Raw genomic sequence first — 13,832 nt, 5'->3', positions numbered from 1 at the left:
TAATTTAATTTTTAAATAGTATATGATACTTTTAGAAAAGGAGTCATTATAAATAATGACCTTGTAAATCAGGGTTTTAGGATGATAATTTTTCAACATCAGATGTAAAGAAACATTTCAGTTTTGCAATGAAGAAAAATAACACGTTTCTGTTTGCCTATTAATTCCTACTGGAGTTGGATGACCACATCAAGGTCCTTAGGGAGATTGAATCTGCTTATTTGACAAAATAAGTCCACAACTAATCACGTTTGTTTGCATCTGAACATGCCAAAAATTCCTAACTTCTTTATTCCATAAGAAAAAAAGTACACATTAGACTAGGTACTGCTGGTTTGAGGAGGAGACTTATTTTCATAATTCAGTCAATAAAGTAGCCTTAACTCTGATGAATTTGTATATACAATAGGAGGCACTCTCCTTAAAAAAGTATATACTCGTTCGAACGTGCACCTCACCTTGCCAGCTCTCAGCAAACTTTCCTAAATGACGCTCCGAGTTTGGAAATGTTCTTGAGCTGAGTTACAGAACAGCAACGTAGCTTTGCCTCTAACAGGTCAAGAGCTAGCGAGTAACGGTAAAACCAAAAAAAGAAGTATCAAGTAAAGTAAATATTTGTTAACCAAAAAGTGAACACTCAACACATAAGATCTATCCCATTATTGGGGACGTAATATTTCTACATTCTTGCAAAGAAACTTTAACTTGCGGTGAACAAACTAGAGAAAATTTTTGAACTAAAAGAGGGATAAAAATTCCAAAGTGCAATAACTTTCAGGAAATGAGTTCTCTTTTAACAGTTTTGTAGGTAAAACCTTTTTCTTTTTTTTTAACATCTTTATTGGAGTATAATTGCTTTACAATGGTGTGTTCGTTTCCGCTTTATAACAAAGTGAATCAGCTATACAACCAAATCTGGTCATTTCTTAGGTAAAACCTTTGTAAAATTTTGACATCTCTATACCTTCTTAAACCAAGTATTCGAAGAACCACTTAAATTTTTCTTAAGCTTCCATAAATTTCCATCAATTTTCCTTAATGCCTAAGGAGCATTGACATATTTTTGTCACCTGGGTTGACCCCCAGTAGTGGCTTTTGAACAGCCATTTATCTCTAAGTAAACTGGTCCACACCCCCTCACTGCGCATCACCTTCCGCTTCACGCAGCCAAGAGGGGTACTGCTCCTTCTAATTCGGGCCCATCTTATTTTCAATCGTCAGGTCTCAGGATGGTCTCTCAGCATTCACTTGTTCATTCATTCCACACGTATTTCCTGAGTACCTCCTATGTGTGGCACTAGAAACACAGTGGCGAATAAGACAGTCACTAAGTGAGGTACAAGATCTTTGTGACAGCTTTCAGCCACATAGGGGCTTTGGCTGGGTTTTGCCTATTTTAATACTGTTGGAAGTCTGGCTTTCTCATCTCCTAGGTTTACTGTATCTAGAAACTGCATAGTCTGTTTCTCTGTTATCTTTCATTTGTATTGTAGGTAAAGGGTTAACCACCCTTTTGTTTTTCTTCAAGAGAATGCTCCCTTAGGTTGACATCCTAGCTCTGTTCCCCTGGTAACCTGGCAAGAGTCAAATGTCAAACACGTTTCTAAGCAACGTTGCTCACGATGAAAAGGATCAATGATTGGTACCTTGCTTCAGATTGAGAGGAGCTGTGAATGAATTCTAAGGACCTGATGGGGAGGGACGTCGCACTTACAAGCTGGTACCTGAGAAGTTTCCTGACATCTGTGCCCAGTGCTACCTGGACTGAGGGAAGGACCCCCTCCCCGGTTCCTCCTCTCCACCTCGGAGCAGATACCTGTCCCCTGAGTCTGAATGTGGAGTTGAACCTAAAAACGATTTCCTGGTGGGCACTGCATTTTCTCTTCCTATTTCAGTACCTTTGAAATTTGAGAACATATAACAGCTGTCCATGTCACTCTGTTCCCAGTTTTCATATATAACAATGAATTCTGTCCAACAGAAGCAGCAAAACTGAATTGATTATCGTGTCCGAAGTTTGGTCGCCTCTATTATTTCCTTCCACCAAGTTCTCAAACCACCCGTTACCCTAGTACTTTACATGTGAAGGCCCCCCTCACCCTTTCCCCGTACTTAAAACACTTCATGGGCGTGTTTTGAGAAGTGAAGATTCATTTTTGCAACAGAATAATATTATACTTGATAGTGACTCTCATCCTACAAAAGTTTTCATAATCCAATGCAATAAAAAATAGTAAAAATATTAAAAATTAAAATATGTGAAAACAGTATTTAATAATGAATTAGCCATTTTTTAGTTAAATACTTGAAAAAAATTTATAGGCTGAAGAGATAGGAGAAGTCTGTGATGGTTCTGAAATTGATGACTAGAATCTTCCAAGGGTTTGGAAATTGAGAGCACTTTCTTTTACGTAAGTTCATTTCTTAAAGTAGCCTTTTCTTCTTGATACGGGAAAGGAGGCAGATTTTGGGCTTAACCTAAGAAAGAACTTTCTAATAATAACAGCTGCTTGAGATAAAAATGACTTTAGACTCTTGAAACATGAAGTTTCCCATTTTTGAAAAGCAAAGGAGGTTAATGATTAAATTATCTGGATCCCTTCCCATCTGGAAAATCTTTATTTAGGGCTCATTCTTGTCATAAATCTTTATCGAGAACCTAAGTGCAAAGCATAAATATTTGTGAGATTATTGAACGTACTTTTGACGCACTAGTCGGACTCAGTAAGAGAAAAGGAAAATAGGAGAATGTGAGGGTAACTTTGCAGAATTTGGAAGAAAAACGATGAAAGGTAAGTGAAGCAAAAAAAGAAAACAGAGAATATCTTTTCTTAGAAGAGAAGATCATCTTAGGATGAACCTTAGGCATTAGCTGGCAAGAATTCCAGAAACGTCTTGGAATGATGAATAAGCCCTCCCTGAAGCAAGAGGTGAGACAGAACAGCAGGTTCTATTCTGGTGCTCAGGTGGGTGCCTCAGGGACAGGCTCTGGGGACAAAGGACAAGCCAGCCTTCCACCCTGGGTCTTGGCACTGCCCCCGTGTGGAGCCCTCTATCCCCTGCGGCCACCACCAGGCCAGGTCCAGGTCCAGGCCCAGCCACCATCTTGGGCCCTGTGCACCCCAAACTGCCCCAGAGCAAAAGCACATGCCTTCGGAGTCATCTCTCTGTGCACCACCCACTGTGCATGTGGGCGGAGCTGGACCACAGCCCTGCGTGCACACAGCTACCTGCTCACTGTGTGTGCCCACGCACACACTCTGCTGTCCTATCAAACTCAACTCACAACACACAAGCTCAAGGATAAATGATGAGCAAATTGAAGAGAGCAAAGGCAGAGCATTACGCTAAGTCCATACAAAGCCCTCCGAGCACAGGACCCTGTGCATCCTCACACTCGAAGGTCCTTGAAGCTGGTCGTGACGCCCTGTGTCACACACTGTGCTGGATCTCCTGCAAGAGAGGCCACGTGATGGTTGGTTCAGGTTCAACTCCCAACTTACCAACTAGCTGACCTTCGCCGAGGTCACTCACTAAGCTGCAGTTTTCTTGCCTGTAAGATGAGAGTAATAACACACCACAACTCCAAACACTGCTGGAGGAGGTGCGTTGCAAGCATCCATGGAAAGCTCTTAGCACAGTGCCTGGTACACAGTCCAGGCTCAATACATTACAGCTCTCCATAGTTTATTACCCATGGCGAGAGGCAGGAGAACACTGTCGTCAAGATGGTAGCCCTGTTTGGAATCCGGCCCTGGTACCACCAATTGCAACTGTAACTCTGGGCAAGTCATCCTCTCTGCACTACAGTGTCCCATCCATAACAGAACTCACTGAGTGATTCACGGAAAGAACTCAGAAAAACACCTGGCAAGTTGCAAGGATTCGGTAAGTGTTAGCTTTGACTATTTTTCATTATCATCATTTACTTCTTACAACCAGAATAAGTACATGTTGTGACGCTCACTTTACAGAGAAGAAAACTGAAGCTCCAGTAGGTCCAGAAGCAGGTCACTCCGTGTCACAGAGCCCAGGAGGGGTAGATTCGGGTCTCGTCCGGGCTGCTGCACCTCCCTCCTGCCCCCGCTGAGTTCGGGGCCCAAACTCAGAACCACTTGCTGTTCCCGAATATAGAAGAGGCTCAAAACGTACCTGATCTAGTTGATTGGGTGGTGAGGGTCCCACAGCACCTAAGTCACGTCTGCAAAACCACAGGTAGAAAACTTCCGGATTTAACTGATTTCCAGAATCCTTCCCAGCTCTAACATCCTGTAAACCCAAGTCAAAGCCGGATGACATCGCCTGTGGACTTTCCTGCATTCGAACTTCACTGCAGTTTCCACCGTATATGCTGACATTCCCCAACTGGCCCTGACGGATGGAACAGATCAACAGACACATGGGGATCTGTGCCGTCGTCACCTGATGGGACTGCCTGCTGTCAGCCTCCATCCACAAGCCGGCCAGGCAGTTTCCTCCTCCCTTTCTGCTGAGCCGGGGTCCAGGGTCACTTGTGTCCTACTGCCCTCTCTCTCTCTCCCTCCCATGCACCCTGGAACCCCCCTCCCCAGGAACAGCCACATTTCAGCAGAGGCCAGGCTGGGCTCCCAACTCACCAGGAGTGGCCAGTGGCTGGGGTCGCAGAGAGGATGAAGGATGCCCTGCTGGTCCTCCCAGAGGCCGGTATTGCTCCCACTCTGGGACAGAGGTGCTCTGCACCTAATAAACCTAGAGGGGTGCTTCTCCAGGTTTTACTACTGTCATTTTTCAAACTGTAGAGGTTAGACTGTGGCAGCAGATATGCAAAGCCCATGATTATGAATTTGATAAGATGGAAGCTGTCTGTGAATGAATCTCTTGAAGAACACGTGCGTCTACTGCTAAACTTTCAAGGGATCAGTTAAGCCTAAAGGCAAAGAGATTGGCTGTCGTGGCCCCCGAGGCTCTGGTTGCATGTGAGCTGGCCCCCTGGGAGGCGGTGGGAGTGGCTGGAAGGACGTGGGTAGGGGTGGTGGAAGCCTGGGCATGCGGTAGGCATGTGTCCCAGCTGTGGGCACAGGAAGAGGCACCACGTGCTCAGCCCGGGCTCCCCAGGACCACCGCCTCGGGGTGCTGTTTGCTGCACCCACCTGCACCCCTGGAAGCCAGCGGGCGGTCCCACAGCATCCCCACCAAGCACTGGCTTTTGCAATTCGACGAGAAAATCTTCTGGGCACTTGGCGTTTCAGACCCCACCTCAGTCCTGCTGTAAATGAGAGATGCTACAGGAAACCAAGCTCAAGTGAAAGCTTGTTAAATATGATCAGACTCAAAAGTATACCTGCTTCTCAGCGATTGCTTCAGCCGAAAAGGCTGCAGAAGGATGCAAATCCTTAACAAGGTGGGACCTGGCATAAAAATATCACTAAGCTGTGTTTTCTCCACAGGCTAAGGCTAAAAGATATGCTAAGTGAAAAAATATCCACCTGAAAATCACCATCGTCATCAGCAACAGTAAAAGACAGGTAAAACAAAGAGTATTTAATGTGAAAGAGTGGCCATGGTTTCAACTGGGTAAAAGAAGCACGATGTCTTTTTTTAAAGTAAGCTTTTTATTGAAATAGAACATACATTCTGGGAAGTACACCCAGTGTGTATAGCTTGATAGATTTTCTTTATAGTGAACTCATCTCTGTGACTTCCACCCGGATCATGATGTAGCCAATAAAGGACACCCCAGGACCACCCCCTGTGGCCCCTCTCTCAGTCATTACTCCATCTAGGTAACCACTGTTAGCACCAGAGATAAATCTTGCTGGGTTTGAATTCTAGATAAGTGGTATCACACAGTATCTACTTGTGCGTATCGTTCTTTTGCCCAACATTTTGTTTGTGAGCTGCATCCACAGATTGTGTCCAGAGTAGTTCATTCCTTGTCATTACTGTCTAGTATTCCCTTGTGTGAATACGCCACAAGCTATCTGGATACCTGGTCCAGTTTGGAGCCACCAAGATAATGCTAAAATGAGCACTCTGTCTATATCATTAAAGGGAGGTTGACCTAACTCAGTAGAAGCCCTTTAACTCAAAACTAATTTCTAACCATGGCTTTATTGTATTTGATAATTGAATAGTTCCTCTGTTTATTTTTGTCCATTGTTTCTTGCTAGATGAAGCAGATTTTTAAAGTTTTACAAATTAATCAATATTGATTACAAAATCTATTACTAAAGTGACTAAAATGATAAAACCCTAAAATGGTAATTGCAAAAGCAATTAAAAAAAAGACAATATAAAAACTTTAAAGAAAAATTGGTATATGTCAATAGCCTTCAAACTTGTTAAAACTTTTAAAATTGTATATCCTGAGGAGTGGCCAAGATTGCAGAGTCGTAAGACCCTGGGCTCACCCCCTCCCATGGGCACACCAATGTTACACCTATTTACAGAGCAACCATTATGAGAGCAACCTGAGGACTAGCAGAAGAGATCTACAGCAAAGATACAAAGAAGGAACCTCAGGAGATGGTAGGCGGGGCAGAGACGCAGTATTGTCAAGACACACAAGCAGGAGGATAATTACAATCGCGGAGGTTCTCTCCAAGCAGCGAGGGGTCCGAGCCCTGCATCAAGCTCCCCAGTCCCGGGATCCTGCACAAGAAGATGAGACCCCAGAACACTTGGCTTTTAAGGCCAGCAGGGTTACTTCTGGGAGAGCCAAAGGGCTTGGGAAATAGAGGCTCCAGTCTTAAAGGGTGCACACAAAACCTCACATGCTCTGGGACCCAGAACAGAAGCAGTGATTTGAAAGGAGCCTGGGTCAGACCCATCTGCTGACCTTGGAGAACCTCTTGGAGAGGCAGGAGGCAACTGGGACTCACCCTGGGGACACGGACACTGGCAGCAGCCATTCTGGGAGTTCGTTCTACCACGAGGACACGGGTGCTGGGAAGCACAACGTTGGAATCCTCCCTCTGGTTTATCAGTGCCAGGACCGGTCCCACGCGTCAGCAGGCTGACACCAGCTCAGAGACCCCAGGACCTGGCCTCACCATCAGTGGGTGGGCATCAGGCCCGGGACCACAGTGGCCCTGCAGCCAGCCATGTCAAGACCCAGCCCACCCAGCAGGCCAGCACTAGCTCCAGGACCCCCCGCCCCACAGCCTGTCACTCCGGGACCTGGCTTCGCCCACCAACGGGCCAGCACTAGCCCCAGGACCCTCCCAGGGCTCCAAAGCCAGCCACCTTGTGACCCAGCCCCACGCACCAGCAGCCTCTACACTAGTCAGGGCCCGGCAATTAACTAGTTGCCCACAGTAGTCAGCCTGCCACAACAGAAGGGCCCACGCAGCCCGCCTAAAGGGCACCCCTAGAGCACGTAACCCTGGTGACCAGAGGGAGATGCACTGCTGGGCCCACAGGACGTCCCCTACATGAAACCACTTCTCCAAGATCAGGAAATGCAAATCAAAACTACAGTGAGCTATCACCTCACACCAGTCAGAATGGCCGTCATCAAAAGAATCTATAAACAGTAAATGCTGGAGAGGGTGTGGAGAAAAGGGAACCCTCCTACACTGCTGGTGGGAATGTAAATTGGTACAGCCTCTATGGAAAACAGTATGGAGCTTCCTTAAAAAACTAAAAATAGAGCTACCATATGATCCAGCAATCCAACTCGTGGGCAGATATCTGGGGAAAAAAATGGTTCAAAAGGATACATGCACCCCAATGTTCATTGCAGCACTGTTTACAATAGTCAAGACATGGAAGCAACCTAAATGGCCATCGACAGAGGAATGGATACAGAATATGTGGTACATATATACAGTGGAATATTACTCGGCCGTTAAAAAGAATGAAATAATGCCATTTGCAGCAACATCGATGGACCTGGAGATTATCATCCTAAGTGAAGTAAGTCAGACAGAGAAAGACAAATATCATATGATATTGCTAATATGCAGAATCCAAAAAAAAAAGACACAGATGAACTTATTTAAAAAACAGAAATAGATTCACAGACTTAGAGAACTAACTTCTGGTTACCAGGGGGTAATGGGGGGGGAGGGATAGATTGGGAGTTTGGGATTGACATATACCCACGGCTATATTTAAAATAGATAACCAACAAGGACCTACTGTAGAGCACAGGGAACTCTGCTCAATATTCTGTAATAACCTAAATGGGAAAAGAATTTGAAAAAGAATAGATACATGTGTACATATAACTCAGTCACTTTGCTGTACACCTGAAATTAACACAACATTGTTAATCAACTATAGTCCAATATAAAATTAAAAAACAAAAAACCTCACTTCTAAATTCTAGCACTAAGATAGAGAAAGCAGGAAGCGTTGTCATGAGTTGGCCACCTGGATGAAAAGGCACTGCCCCCTTCAGCTCTGTGTTCGCTTTCCTTTGCCCTCGTGCATCTCTTCCTCAGGAGCTATCCATTTTAGAATTATCTAATTGTCATCCAAGAGGGGTTTGCATCCAGGGCAAAACATGAGTAAAGTTCAGAAAGAGTGAGAAGTACCCCCAGACTTTGTACAACAGGACCAGCTCGATTATGAGGGAAGGTGGAAAAGGAGAACCAGCAGAGCACAGTCTAGTTCCGGGCAGATCACTTTAGGAAAGAGCACATGTGGGGTTTAAGACCTGGAAATTAAGTCCCTTAAAATCAGCCCACTCTGCTTCGTACCTCCTTGAAGTTTTCACATACACCCATTTTGAAGACTCCTGGCATATTCTAAATATTATTTCAAAACTCAAAAAAGAAAGTTTTTAAGGATGAGTATAATGACTTCCATTTCTGTTTATATGAGGGACTAGATGTCCAGAGAAAGCCTTCTGATATGGATCTAAACATTCTGGATAAAATTTTTTGTAATATTTTAAACCAATTGGTAGAACTGTTTTGAAAAGGATAGATAAGGATAAGAAAGTGAAAATCCTGAGAGTTAAGCCTCTCTTATGCTGGCGTTTGTCAGGAGGTGGGGCAGCCATGTGTACCTGGGTCTCCTAGGTGGTCATAGAGTGGGGAGAAAAGACAAAAACACGGGGCCTGTAAAAGTCAAGAGGATGGATTGGGAAACATCCACATGAACCCAGAATCCCAGAAAGGATACACTGTCAGAGGGTTGAGCTGGGGAGGGAGTTCTCTCTAGAGAACTGCCCTAGAGAGATACAGTGCAGCTGGGACCAGAATTGATATCATCCGTGTTATCCCCTACAATAAATCTCAGCCAGATGGTTGGTTTAAAACGCTTCCAACAACTTATTGGGGTGATGGAAGGCAGCCCAATAACGCACAACTACGTAAATATGCTAATTTAACAAAAGTTGCATATGTAAATTTGCTATGTAAATTACTAAAACCCAAAGTGTACACTTAAAATGGGTGAATTATATAGCATGTAAATTATACTTCAGTAACGCTTTGGGGGCAGAGGTAGGAGGCAGATTGCCTGTCTTGCTCCCGATCTGATCGTATATCAATAGTCAATACAGGCAGCTAATGCCCTTCACCAGCAGTGTTTCCTGACCAAAGACAGAATCAAAAGGGAAAAGAAATCCAAGAACAGAAAGGCAGAATGAAGAGGAGAAAACTTATCCGTGTCGTGAGACACCGGCTGTGTCTGAATTGTCTTCCAACGTGACTCAAGCAAACTTGGCATAGCAAACCAGGTCAAATCTGCATTAATTCACCACCATGACACTCACGCTATGATTACTCAGAAAAAAAAAAAAGTGATCTTGGGATAAATAGAGGCGCAAGAACAAACTCATAACAACCCCTCCTTTTGTCTTTTTCTGTGAGAGGTGGAATGAAGAGTGTTTTGCTGTGTGACCAGCCCTCCTGAGAAATGCAGCACACAGGGAATGCCAGTCATGTGCCCTGTCCTATCACTGTCTTCCCCAAGTCTTAGGGGAACTTGTGAGTTTCTGTGGTATATGGTTACTCTCCCCAGCCATGTGTCAGCACAACTGTCCCTCGCCTCCTTCAACTCTTGGGTTACTTGTTTATATGTATCGTTCTTCCTATCCACTCACATGAGTCACTTTAGGAAAGATCACATGTGGGGTTTAAGACCTGGAAATTAATTCCCTTAAAATCAGCCCGCTCTGCTTTGTACCTCCTTGAAGTTTTCACATACACCCATTTCCTACTTCTGTCCCAGCTAACACTGCTTTCCTCTTGCCATGGAACAAACAAATCTATTTCTAAGCTAATTTTGTTTTTCTCTGAGAATTTTATAATTTCCTTCTAACCAAATCCAGACAGTATCCCAAAATAATACATTTTGGTAAAACTAATATAGTTTGAATGTGTCACCTGTTGACTAGACTTCTTCCACTATTTTACAAAGTAATTCCCAAAGGCAACCTGGTCTTCTTTTTGTTTTTTTTCCTGGAGATTTGGAATTAAAACTTTTATTTTTTTAGTTAAAGTATAGTTGATTTACAATGTTGTGTTGACAATCTGTTCTTAAAATGAGTCTTTTCTAAACAGACAGTACGTCCATTTTAAACGGTATTTTGGTTTTTAAGATTACAAAATAATGCACAACATTTGTAAAATGTCTAATAATAAGAAACATACAGATGTAGAAAACAAACTTATGGTTCCCAAGGCGGAAAGGGGGGAGGGCTAAACTGGGAGATTGGTATTGACATACACATACTACTATATGTAAAATAGATAACTAATAAGGACCTACTGTAGAACACAGGGAACTCTACTCAATACTCTGTAATGACCTATATGGGAATAGAATCTAAAAAAGAGTGGATATATGTATATGTATAACTGAGTCACTTTGCTGTACAGCGGAAACTGACACAACATTGTAAATCAACTATACTCTAGTAAAAATTAAGTTAAAAAAAAAAAAGAAACCTATATCCTAAAGCGAGAAGTCTCCCTTAATGGCCCTCACTGAATTTGGTCCCCTCCTAGGGGTAACCACTTGAACAGTTTGGTGTGTGTCCTCAAACCCATTGCTCTAAGTGTTTCCATCTGTATTCACACACGCGTGCACGCACACACACACAGTGCAATCTTAAATTTAACTTTCATGGGATAAGTCTGTACTTTTTTTTTTTCACTTAACGTACCGTGGAGATCTTTACCTGTCAGTATATAGAGTTCTAACGTCATCCTTTTTGTTGCTTCATAGAATTCTATTATATGACTACACCATGATTAACGGAGTTTCTATTTTTTTGCTATTGCAAACAAGCTTCAGTGAGAATTCTTTATGCACAAGTGTCAATATTCCTATGTGATCGATCCCTAGATGTGAAAGAGCAGAGTCAAAGGCATGAGAGCTACTGCCGAATCACCTTCCATAAAGGATACATCAGAATCTGCTCTCACACTCAGTGCGCGAGAATACCTGTGTTCCCACACCCTCATCATTCCTGGATTTTCTCTAACTTCTTAATATCTCGATATCAATGGATTAAAAAGAGGATATTCTTTTTCAGTTTGCATTTTCCTGAATACTAGTGACATCTAGCATCTTTTCAGATGTTTTCAGTCATTTATAATTTATTTGCCTATTAATTCCTGTGCATTTCTTTACCCATTTTTCCTACTGCCCTACTCAGAGTGGTTTAGAGAAATGCTCTAAATTATGCCTAATTATCAAATGTCGATTCTTTATGTGAGAACATTGCCTCCTTAGTCTGTTGCTTGTCATTTTGCTTATGATATTTTTTTACTGTGTGGTGGTTTGCACTTTTTATGGAGTCAGATCAATAATTGATGGTTTCAGGGTGGGCGCTTGCCTAGCCCCAAATTACAAAATAATTTTTCTATATTTTACTTCAGTACTTTCAGTGTTTTGTTTTTTATATCAAGACTCTTATTCCATCCGGATTCCCTGTGTCCTATTTCCACTCTTTCGTGTTTATTTACTGAATTGTAGTTACTCAGGGTTTTGTTGGGAAGAATGACTCATTTCTGTAGTGCCTGCCACGGGTGTGTTTTAGGTTAAGTATCTTTTGCTCTGGTTTCTGGAAATGGGATCCATCTGCTTACCGACCTCTAGTCAGTCCTCACTGATAGATCCTTTCCTTTTTTTCTAGCACTACTTTGTTTGTATTCACATTTTTACATCTTCCCTTTCATTTCAATGGAATTTTGGCAGAAAATGCTTGTCTGCCATCTTGAATGGAAATGTCTGTGTATATATGTTCTGAGAAACACTTTATTATGAAATAAAAACATGCACATAATCGAAAATTTGGAAAATACAAAAAGACACAAAGAAAAAATAAAAACCAACCAAAATTCCACTATTCGATAATAAAAAATATCAAGATGCTGGCGAATTCACTACCAGCATTTCTAATGCATATAAATACAGTTTTCATAGAAATGTTGGATCGTATCATATATTTAGTCTTATACTATGCTTTTTAAACTCATATTATGTGAAGAGTATTTTTCTATATCCTTGAGAACATGATTTTATTTTTTAAATGACTGTAGAGTACTCCATCTGCACATGTTTCTTAGAAATTAATGATCAGTTTCTTTTTAATAATATATGTATTGCCAGAAAGAGTAATACACTTCCATGAATCAATACAATCAGAATTCTCCTTTCCAACCATGACTCCCAGTAGCCAGTTTCCATTCCTGGAATCAACAAATGATATCTGATTATTTTGTAAAGATAAACCCATATGTGGAACTGGGTGAGAGGTTACGTACCTTTCTAGTTTCTGATACCTACTTGCTCTCCAGTATAACTTATACTACCTCCATATGAAGACATTCTCTCTCTCTCTCTCTCTCTCTCTCTCTCTCTTAATATTTGTCAATTTGGAAGGCAAGGAATGATTTAATATGCATTTCTCTAAGAATAAAGTTAGAGCATTTTCTTTCATACGTTCATTAGCCCATTCTACTGTACATCTGCCATCATAAACTATCTGTCCCTATAGCCTTTGCCACAAAGGACCCTTTAAAAGCACTTTCTTACGGCTTCCCTGGTGGCGCAGTGGATGAGAGTCCGCCTGCCGATGCACAGGACACGGGTTCATGTTCCAGTCCGGGAAGATCCCACGTGTCGCGGAGCGGCTGGGCCCATGAGCCATGGCCGCTGAGCCTGCGCCTCCGGAGCCTGTGCTCCACAACGGGAGAGGCCACCGCAGTGAGAGGCCAGCGTACCGAAAAAAAAAAGGAAAGAAAAAATGTACTTTCTTAGTTTTCAGGATTATGGTCATCCACTGAGCGTTCCCACACCAAGTCAGACTGAGGCCTTCTCCAAAGGCGGGGCCTCTAGTTCCCTGAACTGCATCATCAGTGGAGCCGCACTGCTTTACATTCCTGTTTTGTTTCAATGAGCTTTCTAATACTGCTGGAGACTTCTTTCTTGAGGTCTGCTGTGAACTTCTCACCAGAAAGAAGAAAGACCGCCTAGGATTTTTCTCAGAGAAACCATGAAGATGACATAAGGCTGCCGTTTTCCGACGTCCCCCGATCTGAGCACTTGCAGGTGGGCTGTGTGACCTGGTGTCCATCACCCAACTTCTCACTCCCTGCTGAGTGCCCCCCGCACCTTGACCCATTCTGTCCCCAAGTGGGGAAGGCTCTTCCCAGCTACCTCTCCTCATCCAGACTGCAGGTGCCCCTCTTCCATGCACCCGGGGCAGCACCCTGCATGTCTGTATCATCTGCAGGTGTGCACTTCCTGACTGTGTCTCACCCCCCCAAAAAAAGACTTTGCGGTTCCCCCAGCCATGCAGAGGCCCCCCACGGCACGTGTCCTCGGGTGATGTTCGCTGACTTGAAACCAATGAACACACCTGCCCCGTTCTCCAGGCTTATACAGCC

This window comes from Lagenorhynchus albirostris, chromosome 17, assembly GCF_949774975.1.
Source record: "Lagenorhynchus albirostris chromosome 17, mLagAlb1.1, whole genome shotgun sequence".
Classification (NCBI taxonomy): Eukaryota; Metazoa; Chordata; class Mammalia; order Artiodactyla; family Delphinidae; genus Lagenorhynchus; species Lagenorhynchus albirostris.
The sequence above is the reverse complement of the archived record's forward strand: the minus strand, read 5'-3'. Positions refer to the sequence as shown.